Here is a 17,272-nt window from a genome sequence, read left to right as displayed (position 1 = left end):
GACCCCTCTGACACCGATCCCACCGCCTGACCCCTCTGACACCGATCCCACCGCCTGACCCTACCGACACCGATCCCACCGCCTGACCCCTCTGACACCGATCCCACCGCCTGACCCCGCCGACACCGATCCCACCGCCTGACCCTACCGACACCGATCCCACCGCCTGACCCCTCTGACACCGATCCCACCGCCTGACCTCGCCGACACCGATCCCACCGCCTGACCCTACTGACACCGATCCCACCGCCTGACCCTACCGACACCGATCCCACCGCCTGACCCCTCTGACACCGATCCCACCGCCTGACCCCGCCGACACCGATCCCACCGCCTGACCCCGCCGACACCGATCCCACCGCCTGACCCCACTGACACCGATCCCACCGCCTGACCCTACTGACACCGATCCCACCGCCTGACCCCACTGACACCGATCCCACCGCCTGGCCCCGCCGACACCGATCCCACCGCCTGGCCCCGCCGACACCGATCCCGCCGACACCGATCCCACCGCCTGACCCCACTGACACCGATCCCACCGCCTGACCCTACTGACACCGATCCCACCGCCTGACCCCTCTGACACCGATCCCACCGCCTGACCCTACTGACACCGATCCCACCGCCTGACCCTACCGACACCGATCCCACCGCCTGACCCCTCTGACACCGATCCCACCGCCTGACCCCGCCGACACCGATCCCACCGCCTGACCCCGCCGACACCGATCCCACCGCCTGACCCCACTGACACCGATCCCACCGCCTGACCCTACTGACACCGATCCCACCGCCTGACCCCACCGACACCGATCCCACCGCCTGGCCCCGCCGACACCGATCCCACCGCCTGGCCCCGCCGACACCGATCCCGCCGACACCGATCCCACCGCCTGACCCCACTGACACCGATCCCACCGCCTGACCCTACTGACACCGATCCCACCGCCTGACCCCTCTGACACCGATCCCACCGCCTGACCCTACTGACACCGATCCCACCGCCTGACCCTACCGACACCGATCCCACCGCCTGACCCCTCTGACACCGATCCCACCGCCTGACCCCGCCGACACCGATCCCACCGCCTGACCCCGCCGACACCGATCCCACCGCCTGACCCCACTGACACCGATCCCACCGCCTGACCCCACTGACACCGATCCCACCGCCTGACCCCACTGACACCGATCCCACCGCCTGGCCCCGCCGACACCGATCCCACCGCCTGGCCCCGCCGACACCGATCCCGCCGACACCGATCCCACCGCCTGACCCCACTGACACCGATCCCACCGCCTGACCCTACTGACACCGATCCCACCGCCTGACCCCTCTGACACCGATCCCACCGCCTGACCCTACTGACACCGATCCCACCGCCTGACCCTACTGACACCGATCCCACCGCCTGACCCCGCCGACACCGATCCCACCGCCTGACCCCGCCGCCACCGATCCCACCGCCACCGATCCCACCGCCTGACCCCACGACACCGATCCCACCGCCTGACCCTACTGACACCGATCCCACCGCCTGACCCCTCTGACACCGATCCCACCGCCTGACCCCTCTGACACCGATCCCACCGCCTGACCCTACTGACACCGATCCCACCGCCTGACCCCTCTGACACCGATCCCACCGCCTGACCCCACTGACACCGATCCCACCGCCTGACCCCGCCGACACCGATCCCACCGCCTGACCCTACCGACACCGATCCCACCGCCTGACCCCTCTGACACCGATCCCACTGCCTGACCCTACCGACATCGATCCCACCGCCTGACCCCTCTGACACCGATCCCACCGCCTGACCCCGCCGACACCGATCCCACCGCCTGACCCCTCTGACACCGATCCCACCGCCTGACCCCTCTGACACCGATCCCACCGCCTGACCCTACTGACACCGATCCCACCGCCTGACCCTACTGACACCGATCCCACCGCCTGACCCTACTGACACCGATCCCACCGCCTGACCCTACTGACACCGATCCCACCGCCTGACCCCGCCGACACCGATCCCACCGCCTGACCCTACCGACACCGATCCCACCGCCTGACCCCTCTGACACCGATCCCACCGCCTGACCCCACTGACACCGATCCCACCGCCTGACCCTACTGACACCGATCCCACCGCCTGACCCTACTGACACCGATCCCACCGCCTGACCCCTCTGACACCGATCCCACCGCCTGACCCTACTGACACCGATCCCACCGCCTGACCCTACTGACACCGATCCCACCGCCTGACCCCACTGACACCGATCCCACCGCCTGACCCTACTGACACCGATCCCACCGCCTGACCCCTCTGACACCGATCCCACCGCCTGACCCTACTGACACCGATCCCACCGCCTGACCCCACCGACACTGATCCCACCGCCTGACCCCACCGACACCGATCCCACCGCCTGACCCCACTGACACCGATCCCACCGCCGGACCCCACCGATCCCACCGCCGGACCCCACCGATCCCACCGCCTGACCCCACCGACACCAATCCCACCGCCTGACCCCACTGACACCGATCCCACCGCCTGACCCCACTGACACCGATCCCACCGCCTGACCCCACTGACACCGATCCCACCGCCTGACCCCACTGACACCGATCCCACCGCCTGACCCCGCCGACACCGATCCCACCGCCTGACCCCACTGACACCGATCCTAATACTGACTAATGCCACCTCTGACCCTTGTGCATCTGTGGGGACTAGAACATTACGGACCCCCAATCAGGAACCTCCGTGGGCGGCTGTAAACAGTGTCTCCCTCTTTGGAGGACTCGACCTGTCCAGCATTACATAGACCGGCCATTGATTTGATTGAGTGCCATGTAATGATACATTTTCCACAGTGGTGGTGCTGTAGGGAAATTGAACACCTGCAGACAGGACCCTCTGGTCAGGTTAGGACCCTTCTATTGACGGTGAAGTTTTCCCTATATGAACATCTAACTGTAATGATCTTTAATATCGGAGCAATTTCCTTTACCAATGCTTACAGAAAATCCCAGTTTTAGGAAATGATGGAAATCTCTATCAGATCAGGGGTCTATGCTCAGCTAAAACCATCACATATGATTGTGGATCATCATAGGAAAACATCAGTGACCCCTGATGACTTTTTTTTACGATCTCCATGACCTGATGACCTTTGTAACCATATTTCCCATTGATCTGACTCCCTCCTTCCCCCCCCTTCCCCTTCTAAAAAACGACCGCCTGTAAATTAAGTACAGCTGACAAGTACCATGGCTCCTCTTAGCATCCTTCATCCATACACACTTTCTGTGATAGATCCCTACGGTTATGTTTACCCCATGATCGGTCTTAATTACCCTGTATTGTCCTCCTATTTAACCCTTAACTGTTTCCTTCATTATCCCATGGTTTGTCTTAATTAAAGCCTCCAGGCAAGGTCGGTTATATCCATGCAATAGTCCGACCATCTGATATCTATGGGGACCTCTGGACTCTCCTCTATGGGCATGTTGAATTTAGTTTTACTTTTTTTTTCCCCTCTCTTAAAACGCATGCACGCTCAGTGGATCTGAGTGTGCATGTGTGTGGGAAGTCAGGAGGCATATCTTTTGGCTGAATGTACTTTTGACTGATAACGTTTTAGGGTGCATTGGTCACCCATGATTGCTCCTATCTATTTACAGTTCTGTCACTTTTAACTACTGCCCCCATGGTTGGTTATAATTACTCAGCTGGGACCATTCCAAGCTGTTGACATCATGACATTTGTTAGTTGCTGAACCGTAGATGTTACTTTCTGTTCAGTTTGCTCATAGATATGCCAGCAATTTAGAGCATGATCTTCTTTTCGAGTTTTTCTCATGATTGGCCCTAGAAAGTCACCCATAGCTGTTCCTAACAGGCTGCAGTGTGGTCCTACCAAGCTATGGGTTCAGTTTAGCATATCTGGCCCGAACTACTCACCCATGGCGGTTCCACATTTTCCACAGCATGGCCTTTCTTAGCTACCTCCCCATGAATGTTCCCGTCTGTTGATCCTAGCACGCTGGATCCTAGCTGCTCCCCCATGGTCATTTCTAATAGTTTACTTCCACAAGAATTTTGCCACTTACCTACCATTGATTACACCTTTGCTGTATATTTTATGACATGTCATTCTGACATTTAACCTTCAGGGTTTCCTATTCATTCATTCTACCATTTGAATGTTTTTTTAAAGGGGAATTGTCAAGTGATGGCTCAAATCAATGCGTAAAGCCGTTCCATTTTGATGGGTGATGGGCCAGCCTATTGGACCCCTGCTTATTCTGAGAATGGAGGGACATAGCATTGGTGTGGCGCTGCATCCTCCTGACTGTTTTACCTCTGCACAGCAGCACACTGGCTTCCCTCTGCGCAGCCACTTTCAATTAAATGGGACCATGCTTATAAGGATAAATAAAAAGGGGTCTTAGAGCTTCCACCACTACTCTGTGCCCCCTTATATTATGATCCTATGTCAGGGATTTTAATGTTATTGCATGTACCAGCGATATATTTGCCATCACATCACAAGATGGGAAGCCCCTTTAAGGACAATTACCCATGCTATTCAGGTCTTTCTTAGTTACATTCATTTTTGGTTAGGTGATTGACAGCTCACATGGCCACCATTACCTCCTTGCCCCACCCCCCAGTGCTTGTTGTTACCCGCCTCGCTCAGCCTCCTGAATTACCGATCTGCCCAAATATCCGGTGCCGTATCTCCTTCTCCCAACTAGGTGACCATATTGTTTTGTCCTTTTCGAGAAGTTGGACAAGTATGAAGGTAAATAGGGCTCTGTGTTTTTGCTTCCGTGGTGCTATCATTTTACAGTAAGCAGAGCACAAAAGCCTCCTGTTCTTCCTTGGCGTCGCACACCTGCTTTCACATCCGCACGCCCGGGGAATGCCTGGCATAGTGTACCTGCACACAGATTGGCAAAGCAAAGTGGCGTCTTTGCTGGAGACTTCTGGACCTTTTATGTAACGTGGCATAGATCACTCCTGATACCTTATTGCCGTGGAATAATGCAATGACTTTGCCTCAAATAAGGTTTTCTATTCGCCACGACAGCACCCACTAGAGAGAGGGGATCCGCCCCTAGGAACAGGAAACCTACAGAGAGATAAAAGGGGCGGCCCCCCCTCGCTCCTCAGTTGGTTTCCTGTTCCCAAGGAGGGAACCCTCAGAGAGAATCTCTGCAGCTAAGAAGAGGAAAAGCTCGCCTGGAACACAGCCTGTACGTCTCTGTTGAGCGACAGGGGCCCCAGAGCGAGCATCAGAGACGGGGGTTCCTGTTGGTTCCCCCCTCATCTGGATGCATCAGCATGCCGGGATTACAACAGTCTCCCTGTTGGGAGACCGTTGGTTTTTGCTCCACTGCCTAAAGAATCCCCGTCAGCACACCAAGTAAGTGACGCTATAGAAAGCGCTTACCCTCCGGCCACAGTGGGGCATGAACGGCCGCGGTAGCAGGAGCTTCTCTTCCTCTGCAGCATAGAAGGAAGACGCGCGAGCGCACATGCAGGCGCTGTATGGTCGGCGTACCCGGATGTAAAGGCAACTTCCGGGTATGCGGGGTCAGCTGAGCATGCTGGCGTGGACGCTTGGCGCTCAACAGCGGTGGAGAGGACCAATAAAGTTGGTCAGGTAAAAAAAAAAAAAAAAAAGGGGGGAGGAAACATGGGGGCGTGTATCCCTTGTAAGAACGGCTCTATATAAGGCTGGAGACACATGGCACTGTGCGCACCATGTCGTCTCAGGAAGATATTGAGCGCCCACTGGAGGTTGTAATCCTGCCTAGTGGTGATGCTAATAAGAAAATCAGCGGACACTCAAAAATGAGTGATTCCACGGATAAATCAGGGAAAAAATCGTCCCGTTCCAAACCCCAGGCCGACCAGACAACTCTGCAGCCGGTATATGTTTTGTTTTCCGGATAAGTGTATATATAGCTTCATATCTCTTACAGTAGTCTCCTCTGCTTGTGTCTTTTTTATAGGCTAAGCGGACGTCAAAATCTAAACATAAGCAGTGTAAGATATGTAATGAGCCCCTACCTGACTCATATATTAAGGAGCTATGTCAACATTGCATTGATAACACTTTACAGCAGGAGAGTTCGGTCAGGATGAATGACATACGTCTCATGATCCGGGAAGAGCTTCAGTCCTTGAGGGGTAGTCCGGCGGTTAATATGGAAAGGAGAAGTAGAAGGACTCTTTCACCTATAGCCGACACATCAGCAGAAAGTGGAGAGGTGGACTCAGACATCTCTCAGAGATTGGATTCCTCGGAGGAGGAAGATTATGTCTGTTTTCCTACAGACAATGTAAATAATTTGGTTAAAGCTGTAAGAGGAACAATGGGGGTGTCAGAGTCTAAAGATCCCCAGACACCACAGGACATCATGTTCGCAGGTTTATCGCAGCGAAAGGGCCAAGTATTCCCTGTGAATCAGGCCATTAAAGACCTTGTTAAAAAAGAATGGGCTAAAGGACAGAAGGGCTTTGTACCGGTATCATGTAAGAGGCGGTACCCCTTTGATGATGAGGACTTGGCAGTTTGGTCAAAAATACCTAAAGTGGATGCGGCTGTAGCATCAACTTCTCGCCGATCCTCCTTACCCGTAGAGGATGCGGGCTCCTTGCCTGACCCCATGGATAGAAAATCAGACGCTCTGCTTAAGAGGTCATGGGAAGCTTGTGTCACGGCATTTAAACCGGCGATCTCAGCCACGTCCACTAGTAGATCTATGCTGGTCTGGCTGGAGCAGTTGGACCAAAATATTAAGAGTGGTGTATCTAGGGACAAACTACGTGCCTCTATTCCTTTGATTAAGGGGGCGGCAGCCTTCATTTCTGATGCCTCTATAGACTCTCTCCGCCTAGCAGCCAGAACAGCCAGCCTCACTAATACGGCACGGCGCGCTTTATGGTTAAAGAATTGGAAAGGGGATGCCCAGTCCAGGGCTAAATTGTGTACTATACCCTGCCAGGGTGAGTACCTCTTTGGAACGGTCTTAGACGAAATTCTCACTAAGGCAGGTGAAAGGAAGAAGGGGTTCCCTAATCCCTTTATTCCTTCTTACAGAAGGGCGTTCAAGAAGCCACCATTCGGAAGGAAGGGAGGCTTCAGGGACCGATGGAATAACAAGGATTTCAAACAAAGAGGAAATTTGTTCAATAAACGGCCCTTCAAGCCAGCAGATAAATTCCGCTGATTATATTTCACCGGTGGGAGGAAGACTAAAACAATTTAGTAAGCAGTGGAAAAACATAACGGTTAATCCATGGGCCATTGATTTAATATCTTCAGGCCTCACATTAGACTTTATTAGAAGGCCTCCGGACTCCTTCCTCCTTACCACCTTAAGATCCAGGCCTCAACAAGAGGCACTTGAAACCGAAGTTAAATCCCTCTTACTCAAACAAGTGCTGGTAGAGGTTCCATCTTCCCAGATAGGGAGGGGATTTTACTCTCCCTTATTTCTGATTAGTAAGCCTGATGGCTCTTTCAGAACTATAATTAACTTGAGAAAACTGAACTCCTTTATAAGACCCAAAACATTTAAAATGGAATCCATACGTTCGGCCATAAAAAATCTATTTCCGAACTGTTACATGGTAGTATTGGATCTAAAAGATGCTTATTACCATATTCCTATACACCATTTACATCAGCAATTTCTTCGAGTAGCAGTTTGTATAGAAGGGCAAATTCGTCATCTACAATACCGGGCAATGCCCTTCGGTTTATCTATGGCCCCAAGGGTTTTTACAAAATTGCTACTGGAAGTAATGTCCTTTTTACGGATAAAAGATACCTTGGTCATTCCGTATTTGGATGACCTATTGATTGTAGGTAAGAACTCCCTACAGTGTGAGCAGAGGTTACAGGAGGTAGTGTCGTCGTTACAAAACCTGGGCTGGCTGGTTAATTGGGAAAAATCTAGACTCCAGCCAGTAACGTGTCAGAAATTCCTTGGGCTCCTTCTAGATTCAGTTGACCAGATTTGCAAGCTTCCTGAGGATAAGAAAACTTCCATATTCGATAAAGTGTCCTTAGCGATCAGAAAGCGTAGTATGTCATTAAGGAATGTCATGTCACTACTAGGTTCTCTAACATCGTGCATTCCTGCGGTCCAGTGGGCGCAGTTCCATACTAGGCATCTACAAAAATTTGTATTGGATGAGGACATTAAAAATAGAGGATGTCTGGATAAAACAGTTTTCCTAACGTCAGAAGTAGTACACTCCCTTATGTGGTGGTTGAATCGGAAAAATCTTTCGAGAGGGGTTCTATGGGTAATCACTCCTTCTAGTATAGTGACCACAGACGCTAGTCCTGAAGGCTGGGGGGCACATTTTCAGGATCAATGGGTCCAGGGTATTTGGTCCAGTTCAGAACTTAATAATTCCTCAAATGTCAAAGAGTTGAGGGCTATATACTACTCCCTACTTCACTTTCTTCCTCAGCTCAGCGGCTCACACACAAGAGTATTCTCCGACAACACCACTGCGGTGGCGTATCTGAACCATCAAGGAGGTACAAGGTCGGACAAACTCAGAAAAGTGGCTTCAGACATCATGGACTTGGCCGAAGGCCATCTGCTATCCTTGTCAGCAGTGCACATCAGAGGCATAGACAATTTTCATGCCGATTTCCTCAGCCGTCACACTCTTCATCAGGGAGAATGGATGCTGAACAGGAAGAGTTTCAGATTAATAACAGCTCGATGGGGTGTTCCTCAAATAGACTTATTCGCCACAAGAGCCAACCGTCAGGTCAGGAGGTTTGCCTCTCTATGCAGGGAGGACAAGCCGGACATACTCGATGCCCTCCAAGTACCATGGACATTCGACCTGGCCTATGCTTTCCCCCCATGGAATCTATTACCTATAGTAATAAGAAAAATAAGGGAGGAAGGCGCAAGAGTTCTGTTAATAGCCCCATTCTGGCCCAAAAGGCCATGGTTCTCATGGCTGAGGGCGATGTCAGTGTCAGACCCGTGGATTCTACCTCAGTCCAAGGACTTGCTCTCTCAGGGACCATTCCTCCATCCTCAGGCAAAGGGCATGAACCTGACTGCCTGGAGTTTGAGAGGCAGTTACTAAGTATAAGGGGGTTTTCTAGTGGGTTAATTAACACTCTTATGAAGAGTAGAAAACCTTCAACTACTAGAATTTATGTTAGAATTTGGAGAAAATTTCTTCAATTCCATACTTCACAACTTTCATCTGAAGTTCCTATATTTCCAGTGTTGGAATTTCTACAAAGGGGTTTGGAATTAGGACTCTCCGTAAGCACTCTGAAGGTCCAGGTTTCAGCTTTAGGAGCTCTTTTTAATTATGATGTTGCGGGTAATAGGTGGATATCCCGATTCATATCGGCCTGTGAGCGTTCAAGACCAATTAGCATACCGCAGGTACCTCAGTGGGATTTATCCATAGTCCTGGAAGCATTGACACAGCCACCGTTTGAGCCTCTCCATACAGCCTCACTAAAAAATATTTCTTTGAAAACGGTATTGTTAGTGGCATTAGTTTCTGCTAGAAGAGTGAGTGATCTCCAGGCATTATCTATAGATCCTCCCTTTTTATCTGTAACATCAGATAGGATAATTTTGAAAACAGACCCTTGTTATCTTCCTAAAGTAGCCACTACTTTTCATAGAACCCAGGAGATCTTGTTACCTACCTTTTATGAGAACCACTCAACTCCAGAAGAAGAAAGACTTCATACCCTAGATGTTAAAAGGACTGTCCTGACCTATTTAGAGAGAACTAGGGACTGGAGGAAGAGTAGGGCTCTCTTTGTGTCTTTCCAGGGTAAAACCAAAGGTACCAGAGTGACAAAGAACACATTATCTCGCTGGATCAGAGAGGCCATAATCCTGGCGTATAAAGCTGGAGGGAAAGATCCTCCAATGCATGTGGGAGCGCACTCTACAAGAGCCTTGTCGACTTCCTGGGCAGAAAGGGCGAATGTGCCAATAGACCTTATATGTAAGGCTGCAACTTGGTCTTCACCTAATACCTTCTATAAACATTATAGATTAGATCTGTCCTCTGCTTCTGATCTGACTTTTGGGGTATCGGTCCTTGACTCAGTAAACCCACCCAGTCTATAGTCTCTGAAATTCTCTCTAGTGGGTGCTGTCGTGGCGAATAGAAAATACCGGATTACGTACCGGTAATGCTCTTTTATAGAGCCCACGACAGCACCCGTTCACATCCCTCCCTTTTCTGTATATAGTCGCACGTGGTGCTTCTTTGGTGAGGTGTAAATATTAGAAGAAAGTAGCATAAGGTTGTAAATATGTATATATATATGGATATACCTGAACCTGTTAACTAAAACCTGGCGGCGGTTCCTCCTATTCTCTGTAAAACAACTGAGGAGCGAGGGGGGGCCGCCCCTTTTATCTCTCTGTAGGTTTCCTGTTCCTAGGGGCGGATCCCCTCTCTCTAGTGGGTGCTGTCGTGGGCTCTATAAAAGAGCATTACCGGTACGTAATCCGGTATTTCCTCACTATTGTACATGATGGCTTATTGCTAAGATATATCATTTAGTGATTAACGGGGGTCCGACTGTCAGAGCCCCAATGATTTTCTCTGTATTCACAACAGAGCCCAATTAACATGATTCTGGAGCCCCGCTGTTTGATCTGTGGGGGTCCCAGATGTCAGATCATCACCAGTCATACTCTAGTCATATGTCATAACTATTAAGTGGGAATTAGAAGGCACCAATTAGTTTGGTCGCCAGTGAGAAACTGAGACTATTCTTCCGTTGAGGCGCTAGCGTTATCTGACCTCTCTAAGACTCTCTTCACATAGGGGCTCCAATGTCTCCCACTACATCACTAATATGGTCCCATTAGAGAGACATATGTGCTACGCAGTGTACGCTTTTTACTGTATACTTTTGTGTGGTATAATGGAATATACTACGCTAATCAGTACTGGATAAAAGAAAAAAAAGGTTTACCCTCCTGATGGAGGCCAGAAGGACACTCTTTTTGGCCTCCCGTTGATTGAATGGAGCCATATGGCATAACGTGTGTGGTTGGATTTACTTTGGCAGTACTGTGTATATGTCTTCAGCGGATTGCAAAGTCAAGCATTGCAGCGACCATACAGCCCGATCTGGCTACTAGGGCAAGGACTTGGTCATGTATGGACTAGAAAATGGACATGGCTCAGAGGTGCCTAAAGGGAACCCGTCATGTGCAAAAATCCTATTTACCTGCATGTGTAGGGTTAAGCTGCAGGATAAAAAAGCGTTAAAATCCTGCCTGGCTGCCTTATTGAAAACGCGGCTACAGGGGGAAAATGAAGATATACCCACCCTGCAGCCGCTCTCTTCCAGTCATCGGGGCGGGGCAGGGTGTGGTTGCAGTCACCGCTCACTACACAGTGATCCCGTCTCTAATCACTCCCCAATATCTTGATTGACAGCCTGTACTGTAGCATGTGTGTGTAGAGCGAGCTGTCAATCAAAGTGCCGATTACGGCTGCTCCCTGCTCCGCCCCGATGACTGCGGCTGCAGGGAGGATATAGATTCATGTTCTCCCAGCAGCTGCTCTTCCAGTAAGATGGCCTGGCAGGGTTTTCACACTATTTGACTGCAGATTCACCCTATATCTGCACGTAAATAAGATTTGTTGGACACGACAGGGTTTCTTAAATGTTACATATGTGGAGTTTGCAAAAAGTTTTAAAATCTTATGAGCACAATTCTTTATAGGTTGATGTGGGCTCACCGGCGGTCTTGGAGAAATAGACCTCTGGGTGTCATACACTTTAAAGGGAACCTGTCTCAAGAAGAGCTAAAAATAGCGTTAAATAGGGGCAGAGTTGGGCTTTACATTAGTGTATTTTGGAGCCTTTATTCCCCACCTATGCTGCCGAAATACCTTTGTAAAGTCGCCGTTTTGGGCTGTCACTCACGCTGGTCAGGTCATATGGGCGTGGTGACAGCGCTGTTTCTCCCCCAGATCTCCGTTGGTGGCGTAGTGGTGTGCGCATGTCCAAGTGGCGAATCCACTGCGCAGCTTCAAGGAAAATAGCGCGATCTGCGCTATTCAGCCGTTTATCGGTGGGCGCGGCCATCTTTGTGAAGCCGCGCGTGCGCAGATGGTTCTTCTCGGCTTCCCGGGGCTTCAGGAAAATGGCTGCGGGATGCCGCGCGTGCGCAGATGGAGATCGCGGCGGCCATTTTCCTGCAGCCGAGATGCAAACTCGGCTTCAGGAAAATGGCCGTCGAGATCGCCATCTGCGCACGCGCGGCATCCCGCAGCCATTTTCCTGAAGCCCCGGGAAGCCGAGAAGAACCATCTGCGCACGCGTGGCCTCACAAAGAAAAAGGCAGAGATGCTTACCTGCCCACGCCTCCAAACAAATGCACGATCAGGGCCCAATTAAAGATGGCGGCACAGCTGAGGTCAGCATATCTGCCTTTTATCTGTGTGTTTTATGTATGGGGGTGGGCTATGTTATATTACAATGGGGGTGGGCTATGTTATATTACAATGGGGGTGAGCTGTGTAATATTACAATGGGGGTGGGCTATGTTATATTACAATGGGGGTGGGCTATGTTATATTACAATGGGGATGGGATATGTTATATTACAATGGGGGTGGGCTGTGTTATATTACAATGGGGGTGGGATATGTTATATTACAATGGGGGATGAGCTATGTTATATTACAATGGGGATGGGCTATGTTTTATTACAATGGGGGTGGGCTGTGTTATATTACAATGGGGGTGGGCTATGTTATATTAAAATGGGGGTGGGCTATGTTATATTACAATGGGGGTGGGCTGTGTTATATTACAATGGGGATGGGATATGTTATATTACAATGGGGGATGAGCTATGTTATATTACAATGGGGATGGGCTATGTTTTATTACAATGGGGATGGGCTATGTTATATTACGATGGGGGATGGGCTGTGTTATATTATGATGGGGGATGGGCTGTGTTATATTATGATGGGGGATGGGCTGTGTTATATTATGATGGGGGATGGGCTGTGTTATATTATGATGGGGGATGGGCTGTGTTATATTACAATGGGGATGGGCTATGTTATATTACAATGGGGATGGGCTATGTTATATTACAAGGGGGGATGAGCTATGTTATATTACAATGGGGATGGGCTATGTTATATTACTATGTGGGTGGGCTTTGTTATATTATGATGGGGATGGGCTATGTTATATTACGATGGGGGATGGGCTGTGTTATATTATGATGGGGGATGGGCTGTGTTATATTATGATGGGGGATGGGCTGTGTTATATTATGATGGGGGATGGGCTGTGTTATATTATGATGGGGGATGGGCTGTGTTATATTACAATGGGGATGGGCTATGTTATATTACAAGGGGGGATGAGCTATGTTATATTACAATGGGGATGGGCTATGTTATATTACTATGTGGGTGGGCTTTGTTATATTATGATGGGGAATGGGCTATGTTATATTACAATGGGGGATGAGCTATGTTATATTACAATGGGGATGGGCTATGTTATATTACTATGTGGGTGGGCTTTGTTATATTATGATGGGGGATGGGCTATGTTATATTACAATGGGGGATGAGCTATGTTATATTACAATGGGGATGGGCTATGTTATATTACAATGGGGGATGGGCTATGTTATATTACAATGGGGGATGGGCTATGTTATATTACAATGGGGGATGGGCTATGTTATATTACAATGGGGGATGGGCTATGTTATATTACAGTGCCACATTCGTCAGGCAGCAGATTACTTCACATTTTATGTTTGAAGACACACGAATGCTCAGCCAGTATGAGCGTTCATGTATACAGGGAGTTGTGTGGCCACTGTTATTTTTGGCAGCACAGTGGCTCAGTGGTTAGCACTGTATGGTGGCTCAGTGGTTAGCACTGTATGGTGGCTCAGTGGTTAGCACTGTATGGTGGCTCAGTGGTTAGCACTGTATGGTGGCTCAGTGGTTAGCACTGTATGGTGGCTCAGTGGTTAGCACTGTATGGTGGCTCAGTGGTTAGCACTGCAGCCTTGCAGCGCTGGGATCCTGGGTTCATATCTCACCCAGGACAACATCTGCAAGGAGTTTGTATGTTCTCCCCGTGTTTGCGTGGGTTTCCTCCGGGTTCTCCGGTTTCCTCCCACATTCCAAAGACATACTGATAGGGAATGTAGATTGTGAGCCTTCGCGAGCAGGGTCCTCTCTCCTCCTGTACCAGTTGTGACTTGTATTGTTCAAGATTATTGTACCTGTTTTTATTATGTATACCCCTCCTCACATGTAAAGCGCTGTGGAATAAATGGCGCTATAATAATAAATAATAATAATAATGTAGGTTGTGAGCCCCATTGGGGACTGATGATAATGTCTGTAAAGTGCTGTGGAATAAGATGGCGCTATAATAATAATATAATAATAATTTTTATTTATATAGCGCCAACATATTCCGCAGCGCTTTACAAATTATAGAGGGGACTTGTACAGACAATAGACATTACAGCATAACAGAAATACAGTTCAAAACAGATACCAGGAGGAGTGAGGGCCCTGCTCGCAAGCTTACAGACTATGAGGAAAAGGGGAGACACGAGAGGTGGATGGTAACAATTGCTTTAGTTATTCGGACCGGCCATAGTGTAAGGCTCAGGTGTTCATGTAAAGCTGCATGAACCAGTTAACTGCCTAAGTATGTAGCAGTACAGACACAGAGGGCTAATACTGCATAAAGTGTATGAGAACATGATGCGAGGAACCTGTTTTTCTTTTTTTTTTTTTATATAAATAGGCCACACAGGGATCGTTAGGTTAATGCATTGAGGCGGTAGGCCAGTCTGAACAAATGAGTTTTTAGGGTACGCTTAAAACTGTGGGGATTAATCGTATTAACCTAGGTAGTGCATTCCAAAGAATCGGCACAGCACGTGTAAAGTCTTGCATTGCTATATAAGCAATGCATAATAAATAATAACTCCACATATGCCGCACAGGACATACCCCATACATTAGCTCAGTGTCATCGGATCGTTTGATGTAAACTTTCCCTCCCGCCGAGCGTCCAATATGGCTGAAATCATCACCTTTGTGTAACATGTATGCACCCTTAGAGGGGTGTTACATCAGCCCCCTGTCATGTTTGGTTTGGATTGAGGGCCCAATCTGCCGCTGCTTGCACTTTCCTGACAGGTTACACCTCATTAGAGGTGAAGATGTGATCACATCTGAGTTCGCTTTTGCTGGATCCGTTCCAGCCAGACAGGAGCCCATGAGCACCTATCACATTAGAATGGGTTTTTTTTTTTGTTTTCGGATGAAAGTCTTTCACGCGCTGTCAGATATGACCTAGTTTTCCCATAAATTGCATGCATTTGGAATACATTTTCCGCCGCCGTGCTCTGTATAAGACGACTATCCCAAAGACAGTTCTCTGCAGGGTAATCTACGGGTTCTGATCTGGGATCTCCCTCCCCCTCCTGACTCACTAATAGGATTTCCTGCCCTCCTCCCCCACACACAGCAGCTTTGCTCAGAGGTGTGTGTGTGTATGGAGAGGCTTTAAAGTGTCTCTATCCCCATGTAATCCTCCCCCTGGTAGGACGATGCAGCATGGGGACAGGTAACTAGTGGCCAACCCCTGGACAGACAGGTGGAAGAGGAGAACAGGATCCTCAGTATTCCCCTCCTGTGCCCCCCTAGCTATGGTATTGGGAAGATTTGGGGTGTAGTAGTGAGGCCGGAGTACTCCCTCATACTCGTCACCCATTATTTGCCCAGATTGGGTGCACTTAGGGTACTAACGAGACAAAGTGCAGGTAGCTCTCTGCTCTGACTGCACCCCTCCAGTAGGTGGCACTAGAGAGACAGCTGGAGGAAAGCTAATTTGCATAGCTTTTTTCCCATGGCGCACTGTAAACCTTCCTAAGCCCATCTGGTGGTCTCCACAAGGAGAAGCAGTACCCCCTAGCACCACGATACATGGACTCACATGACTTATTACCCCGAAAGGCTACATGGGCAGGGCTGAACTCAGCCACTTTATTCATTCTCCTCTCTGTCCTGACTTTAGGAAAATATATCTTTATTGCCATCCTTGGGCCATAAAATCTCTGCCTTCTCGGCCATAAAATGGGTTGTGTCATACAATAAAACCTTCTGGGTTATCAGGGATAGGGAAAAAACCTGGCTGAATTGTGCCAAAAAACAGTGCAGACAGGCCCGTGGCGGCGCAAGTTTTGGAGTCTCAAGGCAATAGCTGTAATTCCAAATTGTGACCCATTAGATTGGGACACATTGGGAAAAGCGTGGAGTAATGCGGATGAGGAACCTCCATGTACGTCTTCGCTCTAGGGAAAGAGTTTTGCACATACATCGGGCCCATAAAACTTTTTTATTTTCCTAAAACAACTTCACCCCTCTCCACAAGTTATGTGTAGATTGCAGCTCAGTTCCATTTACTTCAGTAAAGCTGCACTGCAATACCAGACACATCCCATGGGTGGAGGTGGCGCTGTTTTTTTTATTATTATTTAAACAGTATCCATGTTTTTCTAATCCTGAATATCCCTTAAAAGGCACAATGTCTTATATTGTACATTTGGATACTTTTTTTTTACTACCCAAATGTATTGTCTGACCCAGACAACAAGCATGGTTAAAACTAACTTTAGAAGGACCCCCTTGGCTGGACCCTTTCAATGATCAGCAAGATCTTTTGCCCAGTTGGGTATAACCCTCTACCGTACCCATAAATAGGAATGGACCCATGAGATTAACATCTGTACATGTGGCATTTTGGTGCATACAGTGCCTTGAATAAGTATTCATACCCTGTGAACTTTTCACATTTTTTTACGTTACACCCGCAGACTTAAATATATTTTATTTGGATTTTTATGTAATAACACAACACAAAGTCGCAAGTATTTGTGAAGCGTAAAGGAAATGATACGCGGTGTTCTAATTATTTTAAAAGTAAAAATCTGAAAATTGTGACGTGCATTTGTATTAAGCCCCCATGAGTCAATAATTTGTAGAACCACCTTTTTCTGCAATTACTTCTACAAGTATTTTGAGGTCTGTCTCTACCAGGTTTGCACATCTGGGGGGCTGAAATTTTTTGCCCGCTCTTCTTTGCACACTCGCTCTTGCTCAGTGAGATTGGATGGAGGCGTCTGTGATCAGCAATTTT

At 49.0% G+C, this 17,272-nt stretch overlaps 1 protein-coding gene across 1 annotated transcript in view; it reads left to right on the top strand.

Moving 5' to 3' along the window:
- The window catches only part of PPP3CC (protein phosphatase 3 catalytic subunit gamma), a 76,582-nt gene that overhangs the window by 665 nt on the left and 58,645 nt on the right, over positions 1-17,272 (top strand). The window lies entirely within an intron of this gene.

Source organism: Ranitomeya imitator, chromosome 4, assembly GCF_032444005.1.
Source record: "Ranitomeya imitator isolate aRanImi1 chromosome 4, aRanImi1.pri, whole genome shotgun sequence".
In the NCBI taxonomy this organism is placed as follows: domain Eukaryota; kingdom Metazoa; phylum Chordata; class Amphibia; order Anura; family Dendrobatidae; genus Ranitomeya; species Ranitomeya imitator.
Note: the sequence above shows the minus strand (reverse complement) of the source record. Positions and strands in the feature narration are given on the sequence as shown.